At 38.8% G+C, this 11,768-nt stretch overlaps 3 non-coding genes across 3 annotated transcripts; all 3 read left to right on the forward strand.

Moving 5' to 3' along the window:
- Window positions 1–1,766: 1,766 nt before the first annotated feature.
- TRNAT-CGU (transfer RNA threonine (anticodon CGU)) lies at window positions 1,767–1,840 on the forward strand. The gene has a single exon. It is a non-coding gene; the product is annotated as a tRNA-Thr (tRNA).
- A 2,319-nt stretch (window positions 1,841–4,159) lies between these two features.
- On the forward strand, window positions 4,160–4,231 carry TRNAA-UGC (transfer RNA alanine (anticodon UGC)). Its single transcript has one exon. It is a non-coding gene; the product is annotated as a tRNA-Ala (tRNA).
- A 4,194-nt stretch (window positions 4,232–8,425) lies between these two features.
- TRNAA-UGC (transfer RNA alanine (anticodon UGC)) lies at window positions 8,426–8,497 on the forward strand. Its single transcript has one exon. It is a non-coding gene; the product is annotated as a tRNA-Ala (tRNA).
- The last annotated feature ends 3,271 nt before the right edge of the window (window positions 8,498–11,768 follow it).

The following is an 11,768-nucleotide window of genomic DNA, read 5'->3' on the forward strand; positions in this document are numbered from 1 at the left end:
GAAAGTATTAAAGATGTTTTCAAGTACTACTTGCACAGTAAAATATATATTAAGCCTTTTTTTCTCACAAAAATCAAACAAATTAAAGAGAAATTTCCAAAAAATGTATTGAACTGGGCAGCGTACATAATACAGAGTATTATATACTAAATTATATTACCAGCTCCTGTTAGGTGCTCATCAATCATCTTGTACTTCTTTCATTATGATGCTTATAAAATTTATTAAAATTTCTTGTTTTATTTTCTGTCATCTATGGCCATCTTGTACCTAGTCGTATCCAATAAACTCATTTCAGCACCTGCCATATAGTAGGTACTCAATAATATCACTCTTGTTGGACAATACTTGAATAATACTTCACTGTAAATGCTGTCATCCCAATTGTACCTTTGTGACCAAAATTTATACAGTCCTGATCATAAACAATTCAGCTAATTAGAATTCAGAAACGCCATGATTCCATCCATTTTGATTTTGGGGGTGTTGTTTTCCAAACTCAGTAAATATGTAGTAACTGTAAATAGAGTAGTAATGCCGTCCTAATCATAGAGGTTTGTTCATATAGATTAAATTAAAAAGTGACTATCTTGCTTAACAAGAAAATAAGTTTATATTTACCACAAAAGCATTCTGAATGGGATAGAAAATGGCAATGTCAGAACATTTGATGGAAGAAAGAAATTAAAAAAGACTTGGGGATTCAAGGGCCTTACCAGGCCCAGAGCTCCTTTCAGCCTTTACTTCGTTGAATAAAGAATTCTGGAGTCCTCTCTATTGTATTTTAACCAGGCAGTGGAAGCTGGGTAGATGTGTGGTGGCACCTGATAATTTGGTGAACCCGCTCCCCTCTCTGTCAGCGCCAGCCTTATTCTAATTAAAGGCAGAAAATTAGGACCCAATTGTTAACAGTTTAAGAATGGATTCTTAATTTTGTGGTTATACAATCAGTTAATGTTTATTTAGCTTCTTCAAGATGAGGATCCATGAAGAAAATACTAAAGAACATCCTCTTGAGGAGCCAAAGTGAAGAAGGCAGAATAGAGTGAGGAATTTCCCCAACCGCACGCCTCTCCAACCTCAGCGAGTCGTGGTTTCCATCTGTGCACCTTCCTAAGAGCTGCAGGAACAGAGGTCATTTCCCAGCCTCGGGCAGGCAAAGGCCCTTGGGATTTGAATCACAAAACCGTTAAGTGAGCTCTGACCAAGCCGCCTCCTTGTTGTCTCCTACTTTCTCAAGCGGATCGCAATCCGACAGCTGTTAGCAGAATCTGAACGATAGGAGTTTGAGATTGTTTGTTTCTGCTTTGTTTTTCAAGGCACAAGTGTGCCGTCTTCCAACAGTCAGGAATGCCAATAATTTGATTAAAGTTCTAACTGACCTATTTTGCTAGGAAAACCTTTCACTCCACTTTTAGAACATCCACTCCCTTGATTCTAAATTATTACAATCGGATAGAATAAAAAACTATTCTGTCGCCACTCAGATAAGCCCCTTCCTCCGCAAGGAACACTAGGCTCGTCTCCACTCTTTCCCATTCCATGGTTGTTCTAGTACATTTTCTAAGTTATGGTGTGAGTGCGTGTATGCGTTTTGTTGAGTTTGATGGGAATCTAAGTTCCAGGAGTCTCCTTCGCGAGTCTGCCTTTACTACGAGGTCAATCTGTTCGAAAGGAGTGTACACGGTAACGCTAACTGATAACACAGCTTTTTACCTAATCGAGTACAGTTTGATCATAAAAGAAGTTTCACCCACTGCACAGCTGGCTCTGTGGCTTAGTTGGCTAAAGCGCCTGTCTCGTAAACAGGAGATCCTGGGTTCGAATCCCAGCAGGGCCTTCACAGTTCTCAGACGAGGTTCTCCGTTTTGGCAATTCGTTCAAATTTTTAGTCTGAAAACAACTTTAATCTAAACAATATCAAATCCACTGCTTGGAGCTTTAATCTCTGCAACTTCTCCTCATTTATCTGCATTCTCAATGACTCGCAGGCTCTCTACTGATGATCTATCCCATGGTTGTATCAGGATTTAACTACTTGGATGCTCAAGATCAGTCACGGATAGAGAATTTCTAAAGTAAAATTGGAAAATTTTTAAGTCAAACTATTTAAAAATATATTCTTCTGGTTTCTCAAACTGCAAGCAATCTTACTTAAATCGTGCATAGATGGAAAATGCTTGCAATTTATTGAACATTTACTATGTTACATTTTATTTTCTCACATAACCTTAAATCCCTAAAAATACTCATGAAAGTAAGCATTATTATGCATATTTTACAGATGAGAACACTGAGAATAGGAGAGAAGTGAAGTAACTTGCCCAAATCACAGCTAGTAAATAATTAATCAAGCTAGGGTTTAAACCTAATATCTCTCAGTTCAAAGTCATGGTCTTAAATAGCAAATATTCTTATTTATAAAATCAAACTATCCAGTACGGTCTAGAATAATAGTTTTTAAAAGCGGATGGCACATGAGCTCATTAGATTATCTAGTGAAAACTTTTGCCTATGACATCACCAAAAAAAACCCAACAGACATAAGAATAAATTTTGTTTGTTCTTTCAAGGTGTTCACTGACCTCCTTATGCTCTTGAGTGTCCATGAACCCCTGAAAAATCTTTGACTTTTGCAAATCAATAGAGAAAATCACAAATGGGTGTTAAGAAAACATAAGCTGATATAGAGACATATTTTACTTCTTGACGTTGATTTTTATAGGACTATTATTCCCTCTCCTAGGTTGACTTAAATCAGGCCATTAGTGGAAGACATCTGGTTGGAGAGGTGTCATGATTCTGGATCAGCATGCCAGTTTCAAAAAGATATATTTCTGGATACGAGATCACTGACACAAGTTCTGGAAGGAATTCTACATGCACAAACTACTCTTACAGCTGGCCCCAAGCAGTAGAAGATTTACCTTTATCTATTTTAGCTGATAGTTATGAAGCTGATTCATTCATTCATTCCTTCATTCATTCCAAAAATTATGCATTGTATGCCTACTCATCCAATGTATGGAAAGGTGAGTTGAATAGGTCTGTTCTTCACCTCAAAGGAGATAAGAGGGTAGCGGGGAGGAAGGAGGAAGTAGAAATCAATTACAATCACAAACAGAAATATAGTATCATGACTATGAGAAATGCTACAAAAATGAGTGACTGAGATTTAGGAGAACGTATGTGGGAGATTTCGTTTAATCTGGGAGACTAGAGATGGAGAGACTATAGTTGCAAAGAAAGAGAAGAATTATGAGGAAAGAGAGGAACAGTACAGAGTCATCCAGGCAGAGGGAGCCAGGTAAAATGCATAGGACTGAAGGAAAGCCCATATGGCTAGAAGGGAAAGCATATGTGTGAGCAGGATGAGAAATGAGGCAGGAAAAGGATGGGGCTAAATCATGACAGGCTTTTACTGGCTATGTTGGAGGGTTTTCATATTAAGAGCAACCAGAGTGCATGTGGAAGTCAATATGAACACATAATCATTCTTAAAAATTACTAAGAGAAAAATATTGTGAAGTTTCAGATTTATTCTCAGTTATTTATTGTTTTCTTTTTGGAAAATAGATTTAAAATAAAAAGAGTAGATTTTAAGCAACATAACCAGAGGTGGGCGGAAAGTATAAATGTAAGAAATAATCAAATGGGATTGGCATCAAGTTTTAGGGAGAAAACTTTTCCCTGCTCCAGAGTCTATTTCCACAACTCCAAGGGAGGTATTGCTCACAAGTGACTCCTTTTCAAGACATTTTTAGAGTAAAACTTTGGCAGTTGGATTGGCTCCTGTTTACAGTTTGACTTTGTACTGTACATCATGTTATTTCCCAGTGGTCTGCTGTAGCCATCTATGGTTCTATTTTTCCTGATGCTTGCCTTTTCAGAAGGCTCTTGTTCTCAATCACTTACATGCATTGTCCTGTTGAGATAAAAGCCAATTTTGAAGCCGCTTGTTCTGAGCTGGGCCTTGTCAGGTTCAGGTGAACGTAAAGCCTTTAGACATTGATTTATGTACGTCTTCTTTCTGACATTCAAGACCTGTAAAACTTTTCCAATTTTTGCACAACTAAATATATGAAATATATTTTAGGGAAAAGTTGACCATATATTCATAAAGAAAAGTATTTTTGTGCCACATGAATAATGTGGCTTTGGGGATGTAGCTCAGTGGTAGAGCGCATGCTTTGCATGTATGAGGTCCCGGGTTCGATCCCTGGCATCTCCAGTTTCCTACTCTGTAACTGTGTAGTGCCACTTTTAAATGCTGGAGCTTGATGAACAGACATACTCGGTGTTTAGCACTTTTGATATTTCTTCCAATATTTCTAAACAACTTAAACTTTGAAATCAGATTTCATCCTAGTTTGAAAGTCAAATATGCTGCTGAAAAAATTTTATCTTTCTTCTACTGACAATGTAAGAAAGCCCACATGTGAAAAGACCACAACTTATATCATACTTGGTGAAAAATTAAAAGCTTTTCTTCTAAGATCAGGAACAAGGCAAGGATGCCCACTTTTACTACTTTTATTCAACATAGCACTGGAAGTTCTAGCCAGAGCAATTAAGCAAGAAAAAGAAATAAAATGCATCCAGATCAGAAGGGAAGGAACAAGTAAAATTGTCCCTGTTTGCAGACAACGTGATCTTATATATAGATAACCCTAAAGACTTCATTAAAAAACTGTTAGACTGGCCCCAGTGGCTTAGCAGTTAAGTGCGTGTGCTCCACTACTGGCAGCACCCGGATCCCGGGTGCGAACAGATGCACCACTTGTCCTGCCATGCTGGGGCTGCGTCCCACATACAGCAACTAGAAGGATGTGCAACTGTGACATACAGCTATCTGCTGGGGCTTTGGGGAGAAAAAGGAGGAGGATTGGCATGGCTGTTAGCTCAGGGCTGATCCTCCTCACACACACAAAAAAACTGTTAGAACAAATTTAGTAAAGTTGCAGGATACAAAATCAACATACAAAAATCAATTGTGTTTCTATTCACTAACAATGAGCTATCTGAAAAGGAAACTAGGAGAACAATTCTATTTACAATAGCATCTAAAAGACTAAAATACCTAGGAATAAACTTAACTAAGGTAGTGAAAGGCTTGTATACTGAAAACTACAAAATGAAATTAAATGAGACACAAACAAATGGAAAGATGTCTCATGTTCATGAATTGGAAGACTTAACATTGTTAAAATGTCTGTACTACCCAAAGCAATCTACATATTCAATGCAATTCCTATCAAAATCCCAATGGCCTTTTTTACAGAAAGGGAAAACAATTCTAAAATTCATATAGAACCACAAAAGACCACGAAGAGTCAAATCAATCTTGAGAAAGAACAACAAAGCTGGAGGTATCATATTTTCTAATTTCAAAATATATTACAAAGCTACAGTAATCAAAACAATATGGAACTGGCATAAAGACAGGCATATAGACCAATGGAACAGAATAGTGAGCCAAGAGAGAAATCCACATGTATATAGTAAACTGGTCTTCAACAAGGGTGCCAAGAATATGCAATGGGGAAAAGATAGTCTCTTCAACAAATGGTGTTGAGAAAACTGGATATTCACATGCAAAAGAAAGAAATTGGACCCTTATCTTACATCACACACACAAATCAGCTCAAAATGGATTAAAGACTTAAATGTAAGATCTGAAACTGTAAAAATCCTAGAAGAAAACATAGCGGAAAACCTTCATGATATTGTTGTCGGCAATGATTTAATGAATATGACACCAAAAGCACAGGCAACAAAAACAAGAATAAACAAGTGGGACTACATCAAACTAAAAGGTTTTTTCTGCACAGAGGAAAGAAAAAAATCAAAGGAAACGATCTTTTAGTAGATTGAAAAGGCAACCTACAGAATGGGAGAAAATATTTGCAAACCATGTATCTGATAAGAGATTAATTAAAACCTTTGGATAAAGGACAAGGATAGAGCTATCTTGCAAGGTGCATCCAATCTCAGATTCTGGGCTTGGAATTATCTACAGTCAATGTGTGTGTAAATCTCAGCCCAGTCCATGGAGGAAAATCTCATTTGGTAGACTGGGTGAGTAAACCTATATCCCATAGAATAAAAAGTGTAAGAGAGATGCTGAATATTTAAATATAGATCCAGATTATAACACTTTAGAAACAGGTTTTAGTGTAAGTAGGCATTCTCAAGGTGTGGTCTTCAGACTAGCAGCATCAGCAACACCTGGGATATTGCCAAAAATAAGGCCCCACCCCAGACCCATGAATCAGGAACTCTGCGGGCGGGAGCCCAATATTCTGATTTAATAAGCCCTGGAGGTGATTATGATACATGCTAAAGTTGAAGGAGCACTGGTGTAAGGAATTGATGAATATGACATTACTATATGACTTTCTAACAATAACAGAGTACTAAAGTGTTTCCAACATTTAAAGATAAAATAATTTGATGTATTGGGCCTGAATTTTTAGAGCTGTATATTAAAATAAATATTTAAATGTGTCAGGGAAATCTAAGTTTCTGAATTTAGTTTTTTATGTATTGTGAAAACAGTATATGAATATTTTAAAAAGTTAATGAAATGTACATTCGACAAAACACAAACAGTAGCAGATAATTCTCTTGGGTCTCCCCAAGTTCTTGGAAGGTGCAGGTACAAGCGAACCTGATCCTTAGCTTCGGGTTGCATACGCCAGGTTGGCTTTCTCTGGAAAAATAACAACTCTCGCATCCCTCATCCACACTCCCGTCGGTGATTTTAGTTCGGGAACAAATGTAGCGATCTGAGTAGGAGAGGAGCGCATGTCCACTGAGCCCACCAGATGTCCTTAGTGGTGTAGGCTTCATCCTTGAGGCAAGCCTGTGCCCTAAGAGGGTAAACTAGATAAGACTCTCATTGGTAGGTAGAAGGGGAGGGGACACTCATGGCAGTGGCCCAGGATCAAAGGAGCCCCATCCACAAGCCAAAGAAGCCCGGAGAACGTTCAGCAGGACTGCAAACGCTTGCACTAGGGGCGGCCTTAGCCGCTGGGTTCCAGAAGGATCTTACCCCTTGGACCGGGGAGGGAGTGTCTTGTACTCAAACGCCAACCCGGATCTAACTTATGGGGAACAACCCTTGCAACACTTCCCAAGCCTAACCACTATCCGACACCGGAGCCAAGCGACCTCGAGATGCGTCCCTAAGAGATCCCCGCGCAGACTGGCGGGCTAGACGCTCCAAGAACCAGGCGGGAAACAGGGACGGAAGCAAGAAAGAAACAGGAAGGGAAGCGGTGACTCCACTGGAAGAGAGACCACGGCCCCCAGGGCACACCCCGCGTGCCCAGGTCCCCTTTCTACCACCTGAGAAAAGCGACCACACAGCCAGAGAGCGTTCCTTCGCCCTCGCGGTTTCCGCGATACATTTTCTACCCCGGCCGTTCCGGAGCTCAGATGTCAGCGACGGAACGTTGGTGGCCCTTACCCATCCAGTCTCCACCAGAATTACTAAATACACCACACCAGCCCCGTGTCCGTATCACAGTGCCACCGGGAGGCCAGAGCAGTCCCATCTAGCGACGAACTGGATCACTTTTTTCTGAGGATCTTTGCCAAATGTAAATTCGGTAAAACCAACTAACGCATTTCAGACCCGCAGTTCCTGCCTTGGGCCTGTTGACCAACAAGGTCCGGCTATGAGCCTGAACAAATCACTGCAGGGTACTTATCTCGGGCGTCCATGCTCCACCGGCGCCCAGAACTTTGGCTGAAATCGGAGAAGCGCAGCCACCCACGCTGCAAACCCAAATTGGTCCTCACGCGCAACTCTTGGCCTTGATTCACCTGGCCAAGTCTTGTTTTTCAAGACTCCTGGAGTCGTCAATTTCTGATCAAGAATGTGGTATCCTTTCTGTCGCCTGCTGTAGTTAACATGTGCTTATCTTTGCCAGAGCACTCATACTGTACTGAAATTATCTTTTTGTGTATTTGTGAATCCTCCTCTCCCCCACACATTTCGTTGCAAGATTCTCTGTGTACTGGATAGGTGTACTGTAACATGTATCCCGAACAGAGTACATCTGTCATTTATTGCTCACCCCTCTTTATTGAGTGACAGCCACGTGCCAGGCTCTATGCTATGAGCTAGAGAGAGTGATGAGAAAAATCGGTCACAGCCTCTGCTCTCTTGAAGGTAACTTACTAGAGAAGGAAACAATCAAATAACATAAATTTACAATTATAAACTGCTAAATTATATTAAGGGGAAGTACAGGGAACCTATGGATGGTATTATTTAATAAGCATTTGTTAAGTCGACCTGATTAGGTTTCTATGAATGTAGATAGAAGGAGCCGGCAGAATTTGTAAGCTGCACGCGGTTACTATCTAAGGAGAAATATTGGTCAACAATCAAAGGAAAAAAGTACTCCCTAATCTTGGGGATGTAGCTCAGTGGTAGAGCGCATGCTTTGCATGTATGAGGCCCCGGGTTCGATCCCCGGCATCTCCAATTTAGGTTGGCTTCCGGGTAACCTACTGCAACCTTTTAAAGTTAGGTGTATTAAATTACCAAGAACGTTTAAACATTGCTCAAACTCCTCCACTTAATAAAAATTATGGATCGAATATATGAAAATCATGTAAGTACACCTTTAAATTTCATCACTCATTAACAAAATGATTTTCAAGCCTTCCTCTAAAACAAATTTCTGAGTGGGGTTTACATGCACATAGATATCAATTGACTGAAAGTGGTTGATTTGTGACCAGAAATATAATTCTCTGGAGCACAGTTGAAGATGATTCCACCCTCTTTTCTTAGCTATTGGGATCATCTTCTCTTAAGAGACTTTGAGCTTTATGTTAGGAACTGTCTGAGCCATTTATTCTAAAATACTTCGCCCCCACCCCCACCACGGTCTTTTCACAATGTGCTACTTTTTTTTGACTGTCATGTATACAACCTATTGTGAGCCAATTTTTCAACTGCTTGTTGAATGAGGCATGGTCTGGTTCAATTGATCTAAGGTCATTTGAGGGACCTAAATGGTGACTTTTTCTTCTCATTAACAAGAGCTGAATTACTGACACAGTCTTGAACAAGGAGCTCTGCAAATCAGATTTAAAAAAAAATTTTCTTGACCAAAGATTGGGGAGAGAACAGAAACAGTTGCAAGGATGTAATAGATAGAAGAGTATATAATCTGCCTGCATGGAGTCCCAGTCCTATCCTTGTTGTCTCCACTTTATGTCTTCCCCAAAGGACAAGGTGGAGCAAAGCCTCTAGTTGCTCATCTCTCTGTTCATTCATGGCTTATTTCATTCCTTCTGTCATGCCACTGCTAGTTTTACTTTCAATCTTCCTTCCCACTTCCAGTTATCTGTAAGCTGTATAAAGATGCCATTTTGGTGGTATTTTTGGTCAACAATCAGAAAAATCAATAATACCTATAGTGAGGATGTGGGTCAGTGGTAGACTAAAGGAATCCTCTTGGAGGACACAGATTTGATCCCCAGCATTTCCTCTTTCCAGTTGCTTCTTTAAAGACATGATCCGAATTCTATAAACAAAACAAGGCTTTTTGTTTTGGTCCCTTAGCAACTCTGAAAATAGATTAAAATACCAGAAGTATAGGCAGTCACATACAGACATATATGTTTGCTTGTTTATCTACTTATTTATTTATTTTTATTGATATTTTATTTTTATGGATGTTAGCACATTCCATGTGCTAGCTGGCTCAGTAGGTTAGATGCTGATACTAAGTAGGCTTTTGATCACTGTAAGGGGCTCTTTTTTGAAGGGTAAATTCAATTTATCCTTTCGCACAAGTCTCCAACATCTATCTGCTCTTTGTCCTAATATCACATGGTAAATGTTTTGTCCCTTTTGGTTCTAGGTAAAAATTTCTCTGTTTTCAATTATTGTCCCATAATTTTCTTTTCAATAGATCATCCTTGCTCTGGTGTATCAGCTGTTGACCTAAAAAATGAGAACTCAGCAAATTGAAGACTGATGCCCCACGGACCGTATATGCTCATGATTGTTCTTGTGTTCTGTGACATGTAAACATTAAACATTTACAAGTAACTTAAACATAAAATAACTAAGTCAGTACCACCTTTCTTTATCTTAGTTCGAAAAAGAATTATAGATGCTGAAATGAAGCCCCGTTGCTTCCAATGCTAGAACCTCTTGGAAGCTGCTCCATCAACTCTTTGGTGGTAGGAGGAGAACAATGCATAGGTGTGTGCCCCACTCAGTCATTTATCTTGCAATAACACTATGATCTTTGCCACAGGGAAGTCCTCCACTCTAACTTCTCTTGGTCGCAGTTTCCCTTTGATGCCAATTGCTTTTAAATAATATATACTTTAGCACATACATGAGCTCAGCTAGAATGGATTCTCAATAGAGGTTAGAACAGGTCTTCTTCAATCGTGGTAACTGATTCTAAAGGATAAAAGCTTCTCATACAAGAGGTAGTTGGATACACAAACTAGCTCTCCATATTTGCTCCACTCTGGTTGTCCTGTCATTAGGCAAAGGAGTCATTATTATGTTTTTATTGTTAATATTTGGTTCTATTCCTTCATAATGATTACTGACATGAGCAAATTTTAATGAGAAATAATAACAATCCAAAACCTCTTTCTTTCCTACTAAGCACACAGTAAGTTAACTGTCATCATCACGATCACCTTTATCATCACCGTAATTTTCATTATTTTTATCATGTATTGGCACATAAGACTCTAACAAGCACAATCTGTAAGGTTAAAAAAAGTGATAGATAACTTTGAATAAATCTAAATTAAATATTTGTTTATTTTAATTTTATTCTTTAGTTTTAAAGAAACTAAAGATTGCTAAAGATTAAGATACCTTAGAAACAAAGGATACCTTAGTAAAAATCAACACATTGATGACTGTGATGATTAATTTTGTGTGTCAACTTGACTAGGCCATGGAATGCCCAGATATCTGATTAAACGTTATTTCTGGATGTGTCTGTGGTTGTTTCTAGAAAAGATGAGCATTTGAATTGGTAGACTGAGTAAAGCAGATAGCCCTCTCCAATGTGGGTGGGCATTATCCAATTTGTTGAAAGCCAGACTAGAACAAAAAGGCAGAGGAAGGTTGCCTCTGATTGTTTGAGCCAGAACACCAATCTTCTGCCCTCAGCACTCCTAGTCTCGGGTGTTCAGACTCAGATTGGAATCTACATCCTCGGCCCTCCATCTGTCAGACCTTCAAACTACATCATATATATATATGCGTGTGTGTGTGTGTGTGTGTATATATGTATGTGTATGTGCATATATATATGTATATTTATGCACATATATATCCTGTTGGTTCTCTTCCTCTGGAGAACACTAACACAATGACAGATTGGGAGAAGTGGATTTGCAATATTTAAAATCAACAATGAAATAATTTCTAGAATATTCAAAGAACAACTACAAATCAATAATAAACTTGCCAACTCTTGACATTACTCAGATTTCTTTTTTTAACACCTTTATTGAGGTATAATTGATATACAAAGAACTGCACATATTTAATGTGCACAATTTGATAAGTTGGGACATAAGCAAACACTTATACTATTATCACAAACAAGGTAACAGACATATCCACCGCTTCCCAAAGTTTTCTTGTGTCCCTTTGTTTTTTGTTTTGTGTGTGTGTGTGTGAGAAAGAGAGAGAGAGAGAGAGAGATCTACCCTCTTAAATTTTGAAGCGCACAATACCTTATTGTTAACTATAGGCACTA

Source organism: Diceros bicornis, chromosome 14 (genome assembly GCF_020826845.1).
Source record: "Diceros bicornis minor isolate mBicDic1 chromosome 14, mDicBic1.mat.cur, whole genome shotgun sequence".
In the NCBI taxonomy this organism is placed as follows: domain Eukaryota; kingdom Metazoa; phylum Chordata; class Mammalia; order Perissodactyla; family Rhinocerotidae; genus Diceros; species Diceros bicornis.